At 47.6% G+C, this 17,454-nt stretch overlaps 1 protein-coding gene across 1 annotated transcript in view; it reads left to right on the forward strand.

The window, feature by feature from the left end:
- Positions 1-1,480: 1,480 nt before the first annotated feature.
- The window catches only part of LOC137524508 (vomeronasal type-2 receptor 26-like), a 47,270-nt gene continuing 31,296 nt past the window's right edge, over positions 1,481-17,454 (forward strand). Inside the window, exon 1 of the mRNA XM_068247679.1 lies at positions 1,481-1,600. The gene's annotated coding sequence lies outside the window, so the exon portion shown is untranslated. The remainder of the gene's footprint in view (positions 1,601-17,454) is intronic.

Genomic DNA, 17,454 nt, shown 5'->3' on the forward strand with positions numbered 1-17,454 from the left:
CTCCGCCCACTTATGACCCGGCATTGCCCGCTTATGTATTTGGCTGGTGTTGGCTGTACCCACTTTTCCTAACCCTAACACACAATTACTCAATTACTCAATGACCAAGTTTGTGAGCTTTGCGGTGTTTAGCATCAATAATTTGCATTGGAATGAAACAAATCTGATTGGCTGTTTGTGGCTCCACCCCCCCTTTATCAATTTGAACCCCAGTCACCCAATGACTAACTGTACTAGATTTGGGGCTTGTGCCATTCACAGTGCAAGAATGGCAGCAATGAAATATTCCCCTTGAAAATAAATAGGGGGATTTTAATAGACTTTTATAGGCTCCACCCTGTTTTCTGAATATTAATCCTAGTAACCAAGCAACCAACTATGCAAAGTTTGAGAACCCTACCATGAACAGTGTAAAGGTGCATACACACATCAGACCATAGTCTTTGGAAACTGAAAGATCACAGACCAATCTTACTACCCTTCATGTAGTATGAGAGCCATACCCTACACAGTCTTTTCTATGGAGCTGAACTCCACATCAGAAAAAAACCTTTGCAAGATGCTGCACACACAGATGCTGTACAGACACAAAAGATCAGTATCTGCAAAAGATCTATTCCTGCCAAAAATCCATTCCTGCAAATTGCAATGATAGTCTATGTCACAGGGGTCCCCAACCTTTTTAAGCCCAGGGCCCACTATCCCGACCAAACTTTTCTCTGGGGCCCCCCGGGGGGAGGGGGTGCGTGGTTAGTGGCGGCGGCAGCCCCCCTCTTTTCCCTGATTTTGAGTGTAGTATATAGGTAAGTAGGTATCTAGGTATAGTTGCCCCCAGTATAGGTAGCTAACACAGTTGCCCCTGTATAAGGACTATAGTTTCCTCAGTATAGTTAGTTAGGTAGTATAGTTACCCCAGTATAGTTACCCCAGTATAGCAAGTACAGTTACCACAGTATAGTTAGTATAGTTAGCCCAGTATAGCAAGTACAGTTAGCCCAGTATACCTAGTACAGTTAGCCCAGTGTAGCCAGTACAGTTAGCCCAGTACAGTTAGCCCACTGTAGCCAGTAGTTACCCCAGTATAGCTGCCCCAGTGTAGCTAGAGAGGTGCCCAGTAAAGCGTAGAGCTTACCGAGCAGAAGACCTCGTACTGCGTGGCTTACTACCCGTCGCGATTCACCGCTACACAGCGGCTTCTTCTGGGCTGGAGAAATTTGTATTTGTCTCCGCCCACTTTTTGGTTATGGGAATAAAAAGTATCCTATACTTTATTCCAGGTAATGTACTCTGTGTGAGCAAAATTTCATTCAAAACCGTTCAGCCATTTTTGTGTTATTGAGTAACAAACATCCACATATCCAAACATCCGAACTTTCCCATTTGTAATATTAGTAGGATATTATATACTGTATATACTGTATATATAATATGGAAATATAACATTGTTAATCATAATATATTGACAATCTCTCTCAGCCACCACTAGGTCGATGTTCTCCGGATTGTACTCCTGGATTTAGGAAAGCTCCAGGGAAAGGATATCACAAGTGCTGCCATGTTTGCATTCCATGTTCCCCAGGAGAAATATCCAACCAATCAGGTAACCATAGTCCTCTTGTAATACTCATTCTGAGAACTGATGGGTAATAAATACTGGATTTACTTTATGCAACGGGGAGGTGCAATAATCTAGGAACCTGGCCGAGCTCTCTGGAATGCTTTATTCCTTAGGAGAATTATTCATTTTCTGGTCGTTTTGGTGCCCGGTACTCAGTGCCAAGTGCTGAAGCTGAGCGCAGCCATAGCACTAGCCATAGCGAGGCGTATAAGAGTAATTTAGGGATCCGGCGATCCCCAGGCCCCGAATTGCACCTCCCTCCGAGTTGCTACAACTCAGATGGGGAATAGTATTTAACACCCCTCGGAGAGATAAGCAGCAAGCAGGGAGAGTTGGCATTCAGCTTGCCCTGCGCCCAACTTTCTTGTGCCCATATGACACGTACGCCTTTTGGAGACTATCACATCACTTTATCCACTTAAGGACCACAGGCTTTACCCCACCCCACCCCCCTGACCAGGCCATTTTTTTACAAATTAGGCCACTGCAGCTTTAAGGGCTCACTGCAGTGCCATACAACACAGCACACAAGTGATTCCCCCCCACACACACCATTTCTGCCCACCAACAGAGCTTTCTGTTGGTGGGCTCTGATCTCTCCTGGGATGTTTGTTTATTTTTTTTTAAAAATATTTATGTTTTTTTAAATACATATTACTATTTTTCTTTACATTTTATTCCCATCCTCCCTCCCCCTGCCAGCCAATCCCAACAATCGGCTCTAATAGACATCAGCCTATGAGAGTCGATCGCTCTCTGAGCCAACCAGGGGGACAGCCGAATGTCACGGCTGTCACCGGCACTGTATTATGTAAATAGTACTATGTACTATGCACTATGAGTGCCTGGCTCTTCTACTGACCACATATGTTATTGCTCCGTTGTTATTGCCCGATGAAGCCAGATCAAACCTGTGAAACGCGTTGCATTGCCCCCCGGAGTATGTAAATAAACTTGTTGTATTTGAAAAATACATTGACAATTTTTGTGTCTGCTTGGAGGAGGTAAGTCCACCACTGCCTCCTAATGTTTTCAACTTTTTAGATTATTTTATCCTTTTGGTGCCTCTGTATCCATACTACGCTACACAAGATATACAAGAAGGAGCACTTTAAGCCAGAAAGCAATGAATAGCTACAGGTTCTCATAACAAGGTGAGAAAATATATCAATGGCAATCCAGAAAACAATGAAGCTTGTTACGCTCACATTGAGCCCAAATCTACCACATGTTTCTGGGATACAGATCAGCTTTGCCTCCTCCCTGCATAGACATTTGTCCCTATCTCCCCCACCCCCTCCCCCCCTTCCCCAGTGTGGGATATCAACACCAGTGGTGGGTCAAAATTTCGCAACAAAATTTGCTGTTTTTCTTCGTAATTGTAATGCAAAATGTATGGGAGAATGCATAATAAATTACGTGTGAACCGTGATTATCGAAACTTCGCCTAAATTTGGAATTATGTGAAATTACGGTTCATTACGAAATTAGTCATTTAGTAGGTTTTGACGCATATTATTCTGATGTACGCATACAAATTTCCGCATGCTGACATGTAACCTGTCCAGGTTATTATTGTATAGATGTGCACGCGCAGTTTAATGCGTATGTTCATACGCATTATAAGCATGATTATACGCATTAATGTATTTAGTATGCGCATGCGCATTGGCAAGTTTAACCCAGAAATTCACATGTAAGTAACGCATAATTACGTTATGCAATTACGTTTACACCCGAAGTACCGAAGCCGTAATTACGCAATACCCGTAATGCGGAAAATACTACGCAAAGTTTTTGATGCGAAAAACGTTGCATCACGCGTACCCTCGTATGCATCATCACGCAGATGACGTGAGGTCAGAGAAAGGGCGGAAGTACCACAAGGGTACTACCGCTGAACCGCCCGCTGCCCGGCCTCAACGCGTCTCTTAGTCGATCGGACTCCTCCTCACTCATCTCATCACCACAGCCAGCCACCATTAGGTACTATTAACTTTACGCAAACTTTTTTTATGGGGAAGCGGGCAGAGGGGGGAGCGCTAGCGGAGGGGGTGGGGGGAATTTCCGCCCCCCCCCCCCCGCGATCGGGGCATGCTCCCCCCTTATGCCTGCGACCCCATAGGGCCCCCAAAAGCGGCATGTTCGGGGGTCCCATTGACTTCCATTGAGTTCGGGGTTCGGGCCGAACATGCCGAACATCTGGCCCATGTTCGGCCTGTTCGGCCCGAACCCGAACATCCAGGTGTTCGCCCAACACTATTTGGGGGTATACTTTCTGAGTCAGCGTGTGTGCTCAAGACTATGTAGCTGGGTAATGGAAGAGGCTACACAGATGGACACAGGAGTAATGAACAAGGGAGCAAGATTGCCCAGAGCAACTTCAGCCTATCACGCTAGATGCTATGAGATACAATACACAACAGACGTCGTCAGTAACGGGCTTGAGTCACACACGATAGATCAGATGGCAGTGGTACAGTGGACTAGACAGAATCAGAGTCGGTAACAGGCTAAGGTCATACATGTTAATTCAGAAAAATAACAAACGGCTCAACTAACGGATAAATATATATTAGCAAGTCTGTATATATATTTATCAAGAAACTAGCTAAAGCACAAGTAATAACAATTAATAAAAACAACAGACAGACAGATGGAATGCTTTGCCAATCTAGTCGCTGCCCCAGTGACGGCAAACATTCACACTGACATAGACAAGACAAACAGGTAGGAGCGTAACTAATGACAACCGCTACTTTAGTTACATCCTCAGGAACAAGGCAAGAAGGAATACTACCAGTCCCAAACGTGGTGATGGCAGAGTCCAAGCTATCAGGATCACAAGGACTTCACTGTATTCTCGCGTATACAACAAACATCCAAGCAAGAAACAAGGTTAAACAATACAATATACAATTCACATGAATGACCCAGCAACAACTCAGAGAGCTGAACGCTATGTCTGGTGAAATCTGGGAGACAGACTTTTATGTCGACATCAGCCAATGGATGAAGGCATGCAAATTCCCACACAGCTGAATGGTAATTACTCAATCCTGAGCAAGCTTGATTACAAGCTGCTAGCTGAAGGACTCTCGTAACAAATACATGCAATATTATGCAACAACATGCATGTAGGAAATCCAGGGCTATCTGGCTGCAGTTCAGCTGCAGCAAGCAATTGGTGGAATGATGACAGCATCCTGAGCTGCTCTGAACTGCAGAGTGATTGCAAATGACAATGAGACTTATTGCGAATGCACAACCGAATGCAAGCAAATAAGTCAAAACTGCTCAGTTGCAGTGCAGTCCCACTGCAACTGACAGAACATGCTACAGAAGAGATCCTGACAGGAGAAGGTTCCAAGTGCGTGGATACTCTGACAGGCGCGGAGCTAGGGGGGGTCGGGGTAGGACAAGTGCCCCGGGGCGCCTGGTCCCCAAGGGCGCACTCCGCCTGGCTGAGCTGCGGGGGTTATTTTATTTGGTTTTTTTTTTTTTGGCGGGTGAGGGGAGCAGCGCAGAGAAGAGGGAGAGCTGTGCAGACGGTGGGGAAGGGGGGCCATATCCCCCCTCCTTCCCTCACCTTGGGTGCTCTCTCTCTCCCTCGCTGTCCCCTCCAATGTCCGGGTGGCTCTTGGCTGGCAGCGGCGGGCGGAACTCACCTCCGTCTCGCTCCAGCGCCGGGCGGAAGTTCGGGTGCGCAGCCGCTGCTCTGGTCTGGACCAGACCAGAGTAGTGGCAGATCCATCCGGCGCTGCGACGAGACGGAGGTAAGTTCCGCCCGCCGCTGCCAGCCACCCGGACATTGGAGGGGACAGCGAGGAAGGGAGAGCAGCTCTTCTCTGCGCTGCTCCCCTCCTGCTGGGGAGGGGGACACCTGACCTGGCTACCTACTCTGGGCACATATACCCCTGCCTACATATACTGGACTTATATCCCTGGCTACCTACTCTGGGCACATATACCCCTGGCTACCTACTCTGGGCACATATACCCCTGGCTACCTACTCTGGGCACATATACCCCTGCCTACATATACTGGACTTATATCCCTGGCTACCTACTCTGGGCACATATACCCCTGGCTACCTACTCTGGGCACATATACCCCTGACTACCTACTCTGGGCACATATACCCCTGGCTACCTACTCTGGGCACATATACCCCTAACTACATATACTGGGCATATACCCCTGGCTACCTACTCTGGGCACATATACCCCTGGCTACCTACTCTGGGCACATATACCCCTGGCTACCTACTCTGGGCACATATACCCCTAACTACATATACTGGGCATATACCCCTGGCTACCTACTCTGGGCACATATACCCCTGGCTACCTACTCTGGGCACATATACCCCTGGCTACCTACTCTGGGCATATATACCCCTGGCTACCTACTCTGGGCACATATACCCCTGGCTACCTACTCTGGGCACATATACCCCTGGCTACCTACTTTGGGCATATATACCCCTGGCTACCTACTCTGGGCACATATACCCCTGGCTACCTACTCTGGGCACATATACCCCTGCCTACATATACTGGGCATATACCCCTGGCTACCTACTCTGGGCACATATACCCCTGGCTACCTACTCTGGGCACATATACCCCTGGCTACCTACTCTGGGCACATATACCCCTGGCTACCTACTCTTGGCACATATACCCCTGCCTACATATACTGGGCATATACCCCTGGCTACCTACTCTGGGCACATATACCCCTGGCTACCTACTCTGGGCACATATACCCCTGGCTACCTACTCTGGGCACATATACCCCTGGCTACCTACTCTGGGCACATATACCCCTGGCTACCTACTCTGGGCATATATACCCCTGGCTACCTACTCTGGGCACATATACCCCTGGCTACCTACTCTGGGCACATATACCCCTGGCTACCTACTCTGGGCACATATACCCCTGGCTACCTACTCTGGGCACATATACCCCTGCCTACATATACTGGGCACATATACCCCTAACTACATATACTGGGTACATATACCCCTGGCTACATATACTGGGCATATATACCCCTGGCTACATATACTGGGCATATATACCCCTGGCTACATATACTGGGCACATATACCTCTGGCTACATATACTGGGGACACATACCCCTGCCTACATATACTGGGCACATATACCCCTGGCTACCTGTTCTGTGGACATCTCTACCCCTGGCTACCTGTTCTGGGGACATCTATACTGCTGGCCACCTATTCTGGGGACACCTATAGACCTGGGGCTACCTATTTTTGGGGAAGCACTGCTGTCAGATTGAGTGTATTTTGGGGAACTGCTGCCAGGTGAGAGGTGTCTACCATATTAAGGGGGCATTCTGCCTATTTATGTGAAATGCTGTCTATTTATGTGCCTCATGATTGCTGAATTTGTCTTGTTGGGGGCCTCATGGTTACTGAATTTGTCTTGTTGGGGGCCTCATGATTTGTTGGGGGCCTCAAGATCGCTGAATTTGTCTTGTTAGGGGCCTCATGATTGCTGAATTTGTCTTGTTAGGGGCCTCATGATTGCTGATTTTGTCTTGTTGGGGGCCTCAGGATTGCTAAATTTGTCTTGTTGGGGGCCTCATGATTGCTGAGTTGGTCATGTTGGGGGCCTCATGTTTACTCATGATAGCGGAATTTGTCTTGATGGGGGGGGGCTCATGATTGCTGAATTTGTCTTGGAACATGCTGGAAGGTAAATACTGAGGGAGGGTGGGTGAGTGTGAGCCTGCTAACCTCCATGTACATTTGAAGGGGCGTGACCAAATGTGGAGCACCCATAACCACGCCCACATTTGGTCACGACCCTTCACCTTAGGGGGCGCATTAATAGTCTTTGTCCCCGGGCGCTGAAAACCCTAGCTATGCCTCTGTACTCTGATAAGGTATTAAAATGAGCCTTCCAGAGAGCAAGGTTGAGTAATAGGAATAATCTCCTGTGGCTCACAGGAAGGATACTCAGATACCTAGATTTTGCACACAATTTTGTGCCCAGCATCAGGGGCGTAACTAGAAATCACTGGGCCCCCCTGCGAATATTTGGATGGGCCCCCCCCCCCCCCCCCCTAGGTGCCAAATAATCGTAATGGGGCAGCGTTTCACTGTAAATTAATTGTAAAGTGGGCAGCATTTTACAAGACAATCGTAATGTGGGCCAGAAAATCGTAATGTGGGCAGAGTTCACCAGAAAATCGTAATGTGAGCCTTTAGAAAATCATAATGTGGGCAGAGTTCACCAGAAAATCATAATGTGGGCAGAGTTCACCAGAAAATCGTAATGTGGGCAGAGTTCACCAGAAAATCATAATGTGGGCAGAGTTTGCCAAAAAATCATAATGTGGGCACCAGTCACCAGAAAATTGTAACGTGGACAGCATTCACCAGACAATCGTAATGTGGGCAGCGTTCACCAGAAAATCGTAATGTGGGCAGCGTTCACCAGAAAATCGTAATGTGGGCACCAGTCACCAGAAAATCGTAACGTGAGCAGCAGTCACCAGAAAATTGTAACGTGGACAGCATTCACCAGACAATCGTAATGTGGGCAGCGTTCACCAGAATATCGTAATGTGGGACTGAAAATCGTAATGTGGGCAGAGTTCACCAGAAAATCGTAATGTGGGCAGCGTTCACCAGAAAATTGTAACATGGACAGCATTCACCAGACAATCGTAACGTGGGCAGTGTTCACCAGAAAATCGTAATGTGGGCCAGAAAATCGTAATGTGGGCAGCAGACACCTGAAAATCGCAATGTGGGCAGCAGACACCTGAAAATCGCAATGTGGGCAGCAGTGACCAGAAAATCGCAATGTGGGCAGCAGTGACCAGAAAATCGTAATGTGGGCAGCAGACACCTGAAAATCGCAATGTGGGCAGCAGACACCAGAAAATCGTAATGTGGGCAGCAGACACCAGAAAATCGCAATGTGGGCAGCAGTGACTAGAAAATCGTAATGTGGGCAGCAGACACCAGAAAATCGTAATGTGGGCAGCAGTGACCAGAAAATCGCAATGTGGGCAGCAGACACCTGAAAATCGTAATGTGGGCAGCAGACACCTGAAAATCGTAATGTAGGCAGCAGTGACCAGAAAATCGCAATGTGGGCAGCAGTGACCAGAAAATCGTAATGTGGGCAGCAGTTACCAGAAAATCGTAATGTGGGCAGCAGTCACCAGAAAATCGCAATGTGGGCAGCAGTGACCAGAAAATCGTAATGCAGGCAGCAGACACCTGAAAATCACAATGTAGGCAGCAGACACTAGAAAAAAAAATGCACCTGTGAAAAAAAAACAATTCACTTACCTGACAGAAGTCTTCTCCTCTCCCGGCATCTGGCTCGCAGCTCCCCGAGTCCTCCTGCAGCACATCTCCCGCGCTGACAGGCAGAGTGCAGGGCTACGGCAAGATGGCTGCCGAAGCCCTGTACTGGAGACACAAATAGTCTCCAGTGTAGGGCTTCTTCGGCGGCCATCTTGCCGTAGCCCTGCTCTGCCTGCCGGAGACTATGCAGGCTGCTGGAGCGGGGCTGCGGGGAATGAACTGGCGCAGCGTCTATTAGACGCTGCGGCCAGGTGAGCACCTTGCTGGGGGGTCCAGAGCAGCGCTCCCCCCACGCACAGTGAGCGGGCCCCAGAGCAGCCCCGGGCCCCCCTGCGGCTGAGGGGGTCGCATTCCCGGTAGGTACGCCGGTGCCCAGCATGATCGCATTGAAAGCATCCTCCGATGTCATTGGCACATCCTCAATAACGACCCCAAATTGGCCAGTATAGTCTCTAATCAGCCTTGGATTGCTTACCGTCATGCTCCATCCTTACGTGATCTATTAGTGAACAGTAATTTTTGAGATCAGGATGTACCTCAGAAACACTGCAAGGTGGATGGCACTTACAGTTGTGGTGGCTGCTTCATTTCTGTCGGAGAAATGGTTGTTTTACCCAACGGTAGGACATGGGAGCTTAATCATTATGTGAATTGTGCCACCAACTTAGTCGTTTACCTCTCAGTTTGCCCCTGTGGGGCATTATATGTGGGTAGAACTAAACATGAATTAACCTCCCTAGCGTTCTGGACGAGCTGTGCTCGTCCAGAGACGCTAGAGGGCATCGCTCAGGCCCCGCTGGGCCGATTTTGATATATTTTTTTTCAAACACGCAGCTAGCACTTTGATAGCTGTGTTCTTCCCCTGATCGCCGCCGCTCGCTGCCGATCCGCTGCTACCCGACGCGTAAGAGGGCACACCCCCCCGCACACCCCGTGCACAGCCTGGCCGATCGCCGCCAGGCTGCGCTTTGGGGTGGATCGGGAGTCCCAGTGACGTCCCGACGTCGATGACGTCGATGACGTCACTCCGTTCATCGCCATGGCGACGGGGGAAGCCCTAAAGGGAATCCCGTTCAGGGCGTGATCACCGGCGGCGATCAGAAGGGTGGGAGGGAGAGAGGAGGAAGGGGACAATCATGTAGCTAGCGCTAGGCTAGCTACATGAAAGGAAAAAAATCGAGCGAAAAAAACCCTCCCGCGGCCTTATGGCTCAGCAGGTTAAGGTCACATATGTCTCAACATATCACAAGCATTACGAGTAAGAAATTTCATCTGTCCCCACCGTGGTGGCAAGACATTTTAGGACGGTACATGGAGATAGCTATGATCAACTGCGGCTCATAGGTTTAGACCGTATCCACAGGACTATCAGGGGTGGCAACTTTGCTCAACTGCTATTAAAGAAGGAACAAAGATGGATCTTTGAGCTACGTGCCAGTAAGCCACCTGGTCTCAATGAATCCATCAGTTTTTCTATTTTTTTTTACCTTTTGTACCGATTGGTGTAGCAACACAGACGTCTGATTATTCGTGATCTGCAGAATCACCGATAATACAGACGCTATACCTGATTATGTGGTGATCTGCAGTATCACCAATAATGCAAGTATAGCTAGCAGATTAGCAAGGTGTATAGTGCTTGGTGCAACAGTAACTGAATAGTTTGGCTAAACCTCACCAGAGGAGCTGGTGGGTACTATTTGTACACAGTAATAGAGTAGTTAGACTAGACCTCACCAGAGGAGCTGGTGGGTACTAGCTGTTATAAACTGTTCTAATTCACCTTTTTCCGGCACCAGCAAACTCCTCCTCAAGAGTTGCAAACCCGATCACACAGCAAGCAGGAGATACTTTCTCAGGCTTCTTCAATATTCACGTTATTTATTCAGGAAACATATATACAGATATAGTCCATCATATCCTGGCAAAGCAGATTTCCATGTTGCGTTACAAGCTTCTTGATTAGACTTCCTGCTGAAGTCAATCAGGTACCTTCTTCCTAACTACGTTACACTAGACTACCTACAGTATGTACAGCATACATTATATCAGATTACATATAGAATGAAAATAGAGGTTCCAGTCAGTAGAAGTCAGAGATGGAGGGCATGAAAGTACGAAGCAGAGTGAGCTCTGAGCGCCCCCCTAGGTGTTTAATACCGACTAGGAAAGAGTTAAACGTGACATCATATTCGCCATTCCCTATCGTGGTGTCATAATACCCACCCACTCGATTAATATTTCATGTCACCTTTCCTTTACTTACTGGAATGTGGATATTTAGTAAATATGGCTGATGTTTATTGTTCCAGTGGCGTACAAGCTGAGGTCAGTGAGACCTGCGGCCTTGTCCACAGAACAGCTTCTTGGTATGTTCTAGGTCTGCTGACAGAACTGCAGATTTTCTCTGTAAGAGAAAATCCCCTTAAAGGGCAGGTCTGCTCATCAAGCCTTTTTGACTAACTCAGTCCAAATAACTGAGGCCTACTTAAATTGTAACACTAGCAAATAACACCTCACCAGTGACAAGGGCTCACTGGTGAGTAGAGTGGTCAGACAGGTTAGGATCAGTAACAGGCGGGCAGGTACAGTACAAAATCGACAGGCAAGAGAGTAGTAAGAAATCAGGCAGGGTTCAGCAACAGAGTCAGATGGGCAGAAGTACAGAATCAATTAGCAAGAGCAGGGTCAGAGGATAGCCAGAGTCATACACAGAATATCAATATACCATCGTTATAATTACAGCTATCAAACAATCCTGAGCTAAGTGTGACTCCCCGGGGTCCTGCAGGATCAACACACTAGGAACTAGCTAAGGGTCTGAGCGCTAACACATGAGTATTCGCAACAGCAGACAGGTTGCGAGTGAAGACTGAAGGCTTACGAAGCAGAGGAGACCCCACGGCCGTGCCCATAACAATCGGCCAATCCGGAGCGCCGTGAGTCTCCTCTGACGTCAGCCGACCGGCTGGTCAGCTGACGCGCCTCCTCCCCGCATAAAGGTCCTGTCTCCACGCGCGCCCGATACAGCAACCCTATGAGCAATAGACAACCCCGTCCTCGACTAGACGCCAGAGGAACGGGCGAATTCTCTGAGTAGGGAAGCGAGGTGGCTGCGGAGACACCCTGCATGCCCGTAGCCACAGCTTCCATGGATGATACACCTTTATTAGTAGGTTGTATGTCACCCTGCTGTTGCTAGTCATTTGATGGCAGTCCTCGTCTCCCTGTCCTGTGTTGCCACATATGGATTTTTCTGATGTCGAATTTTATAATCCCTTAGTTCCCTCTCTGTGTGTCAATAAATGAGTTAATCTCACTTCTATTATAAATGCAAAAGTTTGGATGTTTAGATGTTTGTTACTCGATCACACAAAAATGGCTAAACGGATTTGAATGAAATTTGGCACGCATATAGTACATTACCCGGAATAAAGTATAGGATACTTTTTGTTCCCATAACCAAAAAGTGGGTGGAGACAAATACAAATTTCACTGGAAAAATGTAAACGTCAGCCATTCTTACACTGTTAATGGTAGAGTTCTCAAACTTTACAGTTGGTCAATGGGTGACTGGGATTAATATTCACAAAAGTGGGTAGAACCTACAAAAGCCAATCAAAATGCACCTACTGATTTTCAAGGGGAATATGTAATTGCTGCCATTCTTGCACTGTTAATGGCACAAACCTCAAAACTAGTACAGCTGGTCATTGGGTGACTGGGGTTCAAATTCAGAAAAGGGGTGTGTCTGGCATTTTATAAAATTAAGGCGTGGTTATGAACCTGCTGTGATGATGTCACACAAGCTGTGACTATGATATCAAAATAACTTCAGACACCTTTTAAAGTAGGAGGACTCTCAAATGATCTTGATCTCTGATATACAGATATGCCCGCTTTATGAGTTATTTTTCCGAACTATTCCTATTATATTGGAACAAATATGAAAGGATGCAACAAAAAAATAAAAAATATAACAATAATTTATTACATAAATATATTAATCACAGAAGAGAATGTAATCAAGTTGCTTTTCAGGTAAAATGTAACAACACTTCTAGTGGTAAGCTTATTTATAAAACATTACTTCATGTAACGATCGGTGTAACACAGAGAGGGTCTGATTACTGCAGTATCACTGGGTGATCTGCAGTATCACCGAGAATGCAGATATATACCAGATTATTGATGATCTGCAGTATCACCGATAATCAGATATATCTCTAACCTCTGGACACCTGAGTGATAAGAGTGTTTTGGTGCAACAGTAATACTTTGAGGAGCGCACCTGGAAGACAGGTGCAAGAGCAGATAGGAATACTGCTTGTCAACTGGTTCCTTCCTTAGTCTGGACTCTCCCCGGGGAGGAGTCAGACAGCGAGTGGGAAGGACAGAACGTGAGTGACACCAATGAAGAAGTGTCACTGACAGATCTGTGAACTATCTCCTATCAGGAGAGATAGTTCTCGAGGTCGGACAAGCCAGGTCGTTAACACACGGACAGATAAAGTACAGAGACAGGAGGCAGATGCAGAATCCAGAGACTAGCCAAGTTTTGGCAACAGAGTATCAGAGAGACAAAGGTACAAAATCAGAGATCAGAAGAATGGTCAGGAAAGCAGAAGGTCATAACAAATAATCAACAATGTCTAAGCTAAGGTGTGAGTTCCTTGGCCGTCAACACCTTGGAAACTGATCTAGAATATAATACAGATAATAACAGAATTCCTAGACTAAGGTGTGAGATCCTTGGCCATCAACACCTTTGGAAACTGGTCTAATAAACACAGATACTGACAAGGTCTGAGTGCTACCACGTAGTGATCGCAACGGCAGACAACCAGCAAATGCCCAGCCACCAGTATATATAGTTCAGCGCTCTCCAGCGCCTCCCCCAAGTGCTGGACCAATGGAAACCATTTCTGGCGTCAGCTGACCACCCTGGTCAGCTGATCCCCCACTGACCGGCATAAAGCTTTTCCTCTCAGCGCACGCGCACGCGTCCACCTAAACCTGTGTGGACTACAGCTCACAGCCACACCAGAACTTTGCTGTGAAATGCCCGCTGCGCTGCACGCGGAATCTGCCGCCATGCCACCAGCGCATGCGGCGTTTCCTCCGCGTTCAGGCAGACACAAAGACGAGTGAGCACATGCATCAGCTGCCAGAAGTGCATGCGGCGGTGCTTCCACGTTTTCTCACAGTAAACCCCCCGAGGAGTGGACTCCGGACAGCTCCTACCCGGCTTCTCAGGGTGCAGGGCATGAAATTCCCTTTTCAACTTGTTTGCATGCATGCGAATGTCAGGTACCCATGATCTTTCCTCAATGCCATAACCCTTCCAGTGCACCAAGTAATGCACTGAGTTCTGTACAATACGGGAGTCTAATATTTTTTCCACTTCATACTCAGGTTGATCGTCCTCCATCACCGGTGGAGGAGGAGTGGAATCAGTGTGCACGGCCGGTTTGAGGAGGGACACATGGAACGATCTTACGCCACGCATGCTGGCAGGAAGATCAAGGGCATAAGTGACGTTGTTGATCTTCCTGATGACCGGAAAATAACCCACATATCTCGGTCCCAATTTGGGCGAGAGTTGTTTCAGAGCCAAGTGACGTGTGGACACCCATACCAAGTCCCCTGGCTGGAACCTCCACTCAATGGAGCGTCTCTTATCAGCTTGCCCCTTCTGGTTACAAAAAGCCTTCTCCAAATTCCTTTTCACCATTCCCCATATGTCCCTAAAGGACTCCTGTCAGGCCTCCAGGGCCGGAAACGGAGTTGAAGCCACTGGCAAAGGAGAGAACTTGGGCAATTTCCCTGTCACCACCTGGAATGGCGAAAACCCAGAGGAAGAGCTTTTCAGGTTATTGTGCGCAAATTCCGCAAAGGGCAAGAACTTGACCCAGTCAGTCTGAGCATCTGCCACATAGCACCTGAGAAACTGCTCCAGGGACTGATTGACTCTCTCAGTTTGCCCATTGGTCTGTGGGTGGTAGCCTGACAAAAATGACAGCTTCATGCCCAAATCTCCTCCAAAACTTAGAAACGAACTGGACTCCCCGATCAGACACTATATCTTCCGGAATGCCATGCAGCCGAAAGATGTGCCTTATAAAAAGATTGGCCAACTCCTGAGCTGAGGGGAGTCCTTTCAGGGGCACGAAATAGGCCATCTTGCTAAATCCATCGACTACCACCCAAATGACCGACATACCCTCAGATCTCGGGAGTTCCCCCACAAAATCCATGGACAAATGGGTCCATGGTTCACTCGGGGTGGGCAAAGGCTGCAACGTTCCCACAGATGCCAGATGGGAGGGCTTACTCCTAGCACACACTGCACACTCTCTCACATACTCCTTACAGTCAGATGCCAAGGAAGGCCACCATGCGCATCTAGCGACAAGATCCTGTGTTCTGGTGGCGCCGGGATGACCAGAATTCTTGTGAGAGTGGAACATTTGCAAAATCTGCAGACGGTATGGTAGTGGCACAAACATAACTCCCTCAGGCTTCCTTTCAGGAACGTCCTGCTGGAAGGGGCTCAAGGTCTCTGTCCAGTCCCCCCAAGTCTCTGTGGCTACCAAAACCACTCTTTGTGGGAGGATGGTCTCTGGGTCTGAGTGCTGTGCTGTCTCTGGCTCAAAATATTGTGACAAGGCATCCGCCTTGATGTTTTTACTACCCGGGGTAAGTGTTGCCAACCTTTCACGTTATTTTTTAATGACAAATACCTAAAAATTTACTGACAAAAGATTGTTTTTACTGACAAAACACCCTGCCAAAAAATGGGCATGGCCACGCAACAGAATGTGGGCGTGGTCATGGGTGGAGCCAAATATACATGATTTTAATATTGCTGTGAAAGGTCTGCCAGGGAAGTTTGAGCTCTGCCATAGTGTTTCCCCCCCTTTCCCCAAAATACATGTAATCTGACAGCATTTCACCAAAAATCCACGTAATCTGGCAGAGGTTCTTCCAAAATACATTTAATCTGACAGCAGTGGTTCCCCAAAAATAGGTAGCCCCAGGTCTATAGGTGTCCCCAGAATAGGTGGCCAGGGGTATAGATGTCCCCAGAACAGGTAGCCAGGGGGAGAGATGTCCCCAGAACAGGTAGCCAGGGGTATATGTGCCCAGTATATGTAGGCAGGGGTACAAGGCCGGTTCTAGACTGGCACATATGAGGGGGCAGTCAAATGGGTAGGGGGCAACATGTGCGAGGAAATTTGCGGCGACTAAAGTGGGCATGGCAAGTAAATGCACATAATGAGAGACAGCGTTTCACCAGTAAATGCACATAAGAGACAGCCTTTCACCAGTAAATGCACGTAATGACAGACAGCTTTTCACCAGTAAATGCACAGAGGGGCCGCCTTTCACCAGTAAATGCACGTAATGAAAGACAGCTTTTCACCAGTAAATGCACATAAGAGACCGCCTTTCACCAGTAAATGCACGTAATGACAGACAGCTTTTCACCAGTGAATGCACGTAATGAGAGACAGCTTTTCACCAGTAAATGCACATAATGAGAGCTAGGTTTTCACCAGTAAATGAACATAAGAGACAGCTTTTCACCAGTAAATGCACATAATAAGAGACAGCTTTGCACCAGTAAATGCACATAATAAGAGACAGCTTTGCACCAGTAAATGCACATAATAAGAGACAGCATTTCACCAGTAAATGCACATACGAGACAGCTTTTCACCAGTAAATGCACATAATGGCAAACAGCCAGTGTCCTCAGTATATGTAGCCAGCAGATATATGTGCCCAGTATATGTAGCCAGAGGTATATGTCCCCAGTATATGTAGGCAGGGTTATATGTGCCCAGTAGATGTAGCCAGGGGGTATATGTGCCCAGTAGATGTATCTAGGGTTATATGTGCCCAGTAGATGTAGCTAGATGTATATGTGCCCAGTAGATTTAGCCAGGGTTATATGTGCCCAGTAGATGTAGCCAGAGGTATATGTGCCCAGTAGATGTAGCCAGAGGTATATATGTGCCTAGTAGATGTAGCCAGGGTTATATGTGCCCAGTAGATGTAGCCAGGGTTATATGTGCCCAGTAGATGTATCTAGGGTTATATGTGCCCAGTAGATGTATCTAGGGTTATATGTGCCCAGTAGATGTAGCCAGGGGTATATGTCCCCAGTAGATGTAGCCAGAGGTATATGTGTCCAGTAGATGTAGCCAGAGGTATATATGTGCCTAGTAGATGTAGCCAGGATTATATGTGCCCAGTAGATGTAGCCAGAGGTATATGTGCCCAGTAGATGTAGCCAGGGTTATTATATGTGCCCAGTAGATGTAGCCAGGGTTATATGTGCCCAGTAGATGTAGCCTGGGTTATATGTGCCCAGTAGATGTAGCCAGGGTTATATGTGCCCAGTAGATGTAGCCAGGGTTATATGTGCCCAGTAGATGTAGCCAGGGTTATATGTGCCCAGTAGATG

Source organism: Hyperolius riggenbachi, chromosome 1, assembly GCF_040937935.1.
Source record: "Hyperolius riggenbachi isolate aHypRig1 chromosome 1, aHypRig1.pri, whole genome shotgun sequence".
In the NCBI taxonomy this organism is placed as follows: Eukaryota; Metazoa; Chordata; class Amphibia; order Anura; family Hyperoliidae; genus Hyperolius; species Hyperolius riggenbachi.